This window comes from Marmota marmota, unplaced genomic scaffold, assembly GCF_001458135.2.
Source record: "Marmota marmota marmota unplaced genomic scaffold, marMar, whole genome shotgun sequence".
NCBI classification, from domain to species: domain Eukaryota; kingdom Metazoa; phylum Chordata; class Mammalia; order Rodentia; family Sciuridae; genus Marmota; species Marmota marmota.
The window spans coordinates 3,894,491-3,900,490 of record NW_026000022.1 but is presented as its reverse complement, the minus strand read 5'-3'; the positions used below and the strand labels follow the sequence as shown (position 1 = coordinate 3,900,490).

The window sequence follows — 6,000 nt, the reverse complement described above, 5'->3', positions numbered from 1 at the left end:
CATTAGGGATAGGTTAGAACTGTCAGCAAAACCTCTCTGGGGATATTGCCTTGAACTTCAGGACCATTGTACTTATTAATGTTGTTACCATCCCTGTCCATGGCTAAATTGGAACATTTGTGTTCTCAATAAGAGGTAATTAATCTACCAATTAATCACAGCTGCTTCGTCATTGCCTAGAATGGGTTGTCCTCTGGGAAGGGTACCAAGAAGTGTGAGACTGACTGCTAGGAAATTGCACAGTTCCTGAGTAGATAAGCCCTGTTCCCAAATAAATTGTGCTGAATCTCAGGTAAGACTTGAAGAGCAGCACTGGACTGAACTCCACCTGGGCTCCATCCCTGCCTGGCTAAGGGATCTAGAGAAGGGTACTTGACTAATTTCCTCATCTGTAGAATGGGATCAAATAATTTAAATTTCCTAGAAGAGGTCTTGGCATGGATCACTTGCTATCCCTGTTAATAGCACCGAGAGAAGGCATGGGTTCAAAGCAGGAGAAATCACCCCAGGGAGCGGTGGAGGTGTGTTTGAGAGAACAGGGGCCAAGACCAGAAAATGGGAAGAGGGGCAAAGAGGTGGTGGGAGGTGCACTGGGTAGGTTCACATTCCACAGGGTAAGGAAGGAAATGGCAGAATAGGAGCTGCAGAGGTAACAGTAGGACTGAAGGTGTAAATGATGTTTCTAGAGTCAGTGCAAAGGTTTCTGGGAAAGGGCAATGGAAGCAGTAGTGGACATGCATTTGAGACCAGCAAATGGGGGCTTTGAGTGCTGGAATAGGAGGTTTGACTGACTTCCTCCCTGTGCTGAGGTTTTTGGCTAGCACCAAGATAGACTGGACTCTGCGTTACACTGAGAACACTCATAGCAATGCCGGACACATGAGGGGCTTTAGGACATGAGAATGGACCCTGCCAGCTCAGCTTCCCAAGTGCAGATCAGTCCGGCTATGGCTCCTGTCTCCCTATGCTCCCCCTGCTCTACTTGCTGCTCTGGAGCATCAGTCCTGAGCCGAGGAGAGTAGGAGGGCTGTCTCGCGTCCAGGATGCAGAGAAGAGAGACTTCCAGTGTTCTCGGGGCAGGCGACAGAGGTGGTGGGCACCATTAAGCAGAGAGGTTGGATGTCTGGAACGTGACCAGAACCGAATGCGGGGGGTGGGGGGGTCCCTCGGAGCAATTGCTCACCGAGACTGAGAGTGAAGGAGACAAGACTCCAGGCCTGGCCCCGAGTGGTCAGGACCCTGATGGTGAGGCCACTGTCACCAGCCTGGTGCAGGTTTAATGCAAGGTCATGAGGAGAGAGACAACAGCCTTGTGAAACATTGGAGGTTAATGTGCAGTGAGGGTATTGGTGTTTCGCAAGGGCTTGGCACGTTTGCTGAATGATTCTGGCTGGCCGCCCAGGTCTGGATTTCCTGTTCATAGCTCCCCAGATGTGTCACTGCCGAAGGATTAAAGCCTTCAGAGTCCCTGACATAGGCGTCACCAGGAGCCCACTTTCTCTGAGTTGTCTGACAAGATATGAGGTGTCATTCTCATGTGACACAGACCCTAACCCAGGGCTCTTTGGGAAAGGGGGAGAAAAGCATTAGGAAAACTATCCAGGGCTGACTTCAGAATGTGCTTTTGTTTTTAATAACCAGCGTCAACCAGCAGGCTTCATTGGGGGGAAGAAAACTTGCTGAATTATCCTGAGAGCGGCCGCTTCCTACGAGGCCAGCCATTTCCAAATGCCCCAACGATGAACAGAAACGGTAAGATGATTAATTGCCCGTTAGGTTTTTTTTTTTCTGGTGGTGGTGGTGGGGGGCAGTTTCTTGGAGTTAGGTGTGGCTCTGTAGGCACATTAAACCTTCAGGTGTGTGTATGAGCCATATTAAAAGATCACTTATGATCACCTATGCTTTATTTAATGGCAAATTTACTAATGACTGTATACTACTGATAAGCCATAAAGTTATGTGACTTTAGGAAGTATAGAGGGTTATAAATGATGGGCATTATAAATAAGATCCTCTTATAATGCTGGTGTGGATGTTAGGATTAAGATATATCACTTTCTGTTAAGCATCTACAGTTTTAAAGGGGCATAATCTCACTCAAAATTTTGCAGGAGGCTTAACAAGACTTCACGGTTATAATGCACTATGATCCCAGTGACTCAGGAGGCTGAGGCAGAAATATCACATGTTCAAGGCCAGCCTCCGCAATTTAGCGAGACTCTGTCTCAAAATCAAAAAATAAAAAGGATCAGGGGTGTAGCTCAGTAATGAAAGTGCTCCTGCATTCAGTTTTCAGTATATAATGATGATGATGATGATGATGATGATGATGATGATGTCACAATGCATTGTGCTGGCAAGACTTGTACATGATTCCTTTGATAAGGGCTTAAAATGTAACATGAAAAGCACAGGATGACTTACGATAGGGAGCTTTGCAAAGGTTACACATAGACCTGTAGAGAAGACTGTGCCCTCTGAGAGGGGATTAGAAACTGCCTTTCTTATTGGGCATCTTCACCTCTATGATTCCCAACAACGGTGTGTTGTTGTGGGAAAGAGTCAGAAAATGAGACAGAACAGGACAGATTAAGGGAAGGAAATAAGAGGACGAAATGAGGTTCTATCCATGCCACTCACTTCAATTCAGTTTATATCTCTCTGCTGCTCTTAGGCAAAATGTTACTTTTGCACTGTGTTTGTGAGAGTGTGAATTGAAGGATGGTGGAAAAGGATGCTCTAAAAGGAGCAGCCGGTGGTCAGCAGGTGTGGAGAGTCAAACATTCACTAAGAACAACTGGAGAACAGTGGTGGGTGTGTCCAGTGCCTGGGATTTCTGTTCATCATAAATGGGTTGATCTGTTGGAAGAAAGAAGATGTGATTGTCCAGAATGACGCAGGAATGCTTTCTGAGATGAACTTGACCTTCCCAGTACAACATGCAGCTAATCTTTGAACCCATGAGCCCTATTTGCACAAGCCTAGTTTACTCAGGAGAAAAACTTGACAGCCAGGTCAAGGAATGGTGGAGACCCACTTTTAAAATATGCCCTTCATAAATCTACACCAATATCACATGCTCATGGTCAAAATAATAAAATTTAAAAAATAATACATTTAGATAATTTAAAAAGATGAAAAATAGCAACATATCACTATGAGAGAAATTCTACAAACTGATCAACCCTAATCGGAAAATCTGAAGTCCAAAATAGTCCAAATTGGATTTTAGAGCATTTCAGATTTTGGGATCAGGAATGCTTAATTAGGAAAATCGATTCCAAAATTCCAAAATCTATAAAACTCTGAAATATGAAAGACTTCTGGCCAAGCATTGGATAAGAGATACTGAGCCTGTACTAACATTTTGGTGGGTATCTTTTTCTCTGAATGTATTCACATCTTGAAGAAATATACTTGTCCTGTGCACGCTGTTTTGTTACATGCGTTTACCTCTCAGCAATATATTGTGAGCATCTGTGGCAATGGATTTCCTTCTACCACTGCTTTTAAATTAGATTGCATAGATAATTTACTGAATTATTTGACAGATATTTGATTATTTACTTTTTCTATTATTAACGGTGTGAAAACTAACATCTTTGCTGCTACACCTTTGTATCTCTTCTGAATATTCCCTGGGGATAAATTTCCAGAGGTAAAATTTCAGGGTCAAAGGACATAAGAATTTTTAAAGCTCTTGAACTCTGCTTCTAGATCAATCCTGGGAATGTGCTGTTAATTGATATGCCCATCAGCAATGTCTGAATTCCATTTTCTAGTATGTTTATCAGCATTGGGTTTTACCATTTTAAAAAACAACTTGTTCTAACCTGAAATCACCGGCAAAAGCTATTTTTGTTGTCCTAGTTTACTTTAAGAAACACTTAGTAAAACCTCCTGGCTTCCTCTTTTGTCCCCTTGGGTTTGGTTTCTTACTTCTTGGTTACTCATCGCCGAAGCCTTCACCTTTTATCGTAACTTGTGTCAACCTAATTTCTGAGGTCTGTGGCCTCATTTGATGTCTCTCAGAAAGTGTGCTCAGAGTGGTGAAGCAGAAGCTTTTGCTTCTGATGAACCACCTGGGGTAAACCTCACTTTTATGATTTTTTTTTCCTCTTTTTTTAGTTGTAACATTTAGAGAAGTTCCATGCAGAGGCTCATGCCTATAGTCCCAGCTACTCGGGAGCTGAGGCAAGGGGACATCCTGAGCCAGGGAGTTTGAGATCAGCTTGGGCAGCATAGTGACACCTTCCCTGTCTCTTAAAAAAAAAGAAGGAAAGAAAGAAAAGAAAAGGAAAAAAAAAGGTAGAGACAAGGCCTGTTCTATCCATGCCACAAACTGCCCTGAGAATATAGAGCAGCAGGATAGAGGACCTTTTTCTATTAATGGAAAAAAATGCAATTGCAAAATGATTTTATCATTATTGTTGTTATTACTACATGCGGAGTATCCCTATCCAAAATGCTTGGGATCTGAAATGTTTCAGATTTATTTCAGAGTTTTTCAGATTTTTTTTCATGTATATTTTACTGGTTGAATATCCCTAATCTGAAAATCCAAAATCCAAGATACTCCAAAATTTCAAACATTTTTTATTATGTCAGTGCTCAAAAAATATCAGATTTTGGAGCATTTTGTTCTTTTCAATTTAGATTGCAAATGCTCAAGTCTTATAATTTATCTATGTCTTACTTTCTGTAATATATATAGTTTCTGAAGAGCAGCACACCAAAACTTTGATGATGTCTTCCAATTCTAAACTTGGAAAATGTATGTGTCTGTGTGGGGGTGTGTTTATACATGTGTGGGTGTGTGTTTATGAATGTGTGCGTTTGTGTGTTTGTGCACTCCTGAGTGACAACATGCTTCTTGGTTTTAGATTCAGCAGCCAGTATTTGGTATGTTCCAGTAGCACATGGAATACTTTAGATTAAAAATGGTTTCTGATTTGCTAGTTACTTATTCCACTTGAGTCCAGGACCATGTGCCACGTTCTTCACGCTGCGTTGTGGTCATTCCTGTGCATTACCCTGGTCCCTGTTCTGACAGCTCTGAAGGACAGGGACAGGTTTCATGTGTTTTTCCTCCCCAGGGGTGGGTGTGGGGCCCTTCGCTGTGAGAGTTCAGTAAACACTTTGTGAATGGGTCAATATAAGGGAAATACAAAATATGTTTACCCAATTCTGCAGAAGAGGAACATTCCAAAACAGGAATCACAGAAGATTTTAAAAATCAACCCAAATGGAGCTTTTTAAGGCCAAGTGGATTGTTTTAGTTTAGTTTAGGTGGATTTCAGTTTCTAATGGGTAAATTCTTAAAATCTCTGAATAGAGTTTTATGAATCGATTGAAGGTAAGACAAGGGTAGTTCCTGCAAAAGGGAGAGCCAAGGACCAGTCTCCTGGAGGTGGTGAGAATGTGAAAGTCTTTAAGGAAAGAGGGACAAAGATTTTTACTCTGACCTTATGGTGAATAAAAATCAGGGCCAAACTGACATTTAAGAATGGTTCAAACTTGGTTCTGAATAAGAGTAATAGCTAATACTTAATGGGGTATTATTATATGTGAGACCTGGCTCTAAGTACTTCATATTAACATACAAAGTATTCATTATTACGACTTATGCTGCAGATTAGAAAAGGGAGGCACCGAGAAGTGATTTGCTTGAAGTCACATGAGTGAGTAGTGAGTACAGAGCTGGAGTCCGAGTGCAGAGTCTCAGTGTGGAGCTGAGGGGACTGTGAAGGTAGGTCCAGCTGAACTTTGGAGACAATGACACATGGTTTCAGTGCTACTGCTGATATCTGTGCTGCTTACTTGGGTCTACAGTTACCACTATTGAGTCTTCCTTAATGGACATTAACTGTTCTTGGTTTTTGATATATATTATCTTACATCTTTCTTACAACCTTGCAAGATTGGTACAAGATGAACATCATTAAGCAAAAAATCCAAAATTTGGAACTTTTTGATCACAAACACAATGCCACAAGTAGA

The 6,000-nt window shown here is 41.8% G+C and overlaps 1 protein-coding gene across 15 annotated transcripts in view; it reads left to right on the top strand.

The window, feature by feature from the left end:
• Nucleotides 1-309: 309 nt before the first annotated feature.
• Il1r1 (interleukin 1 receptor type 1) overlaps nucleotides 310-6,000 on the top strand; it is a 74,645-nt gene continuing 68,954 nt past the window's right edge. For 5 of the 15 annotated variants that reach the window (XM_048810495.1, XM_048810492.1, XM_048810494.1 and 2 more), the window contains exon 1: nucleotides 1,418-1,752. The gene's annotated coding sequence lies outside the window, so the exon portion shown is untranslated. Of the gene's footprint in view, nucleotides 369-1,414; nucleotides 1,753-5,634; nucleotides 5,750-6,000 lie in introns of those variants that run through there. The other 10 variants (XM_048810488.1, XM_048810487.1, XM_015504965.2 and 7 more) reach the window with 7 other exon arrangements.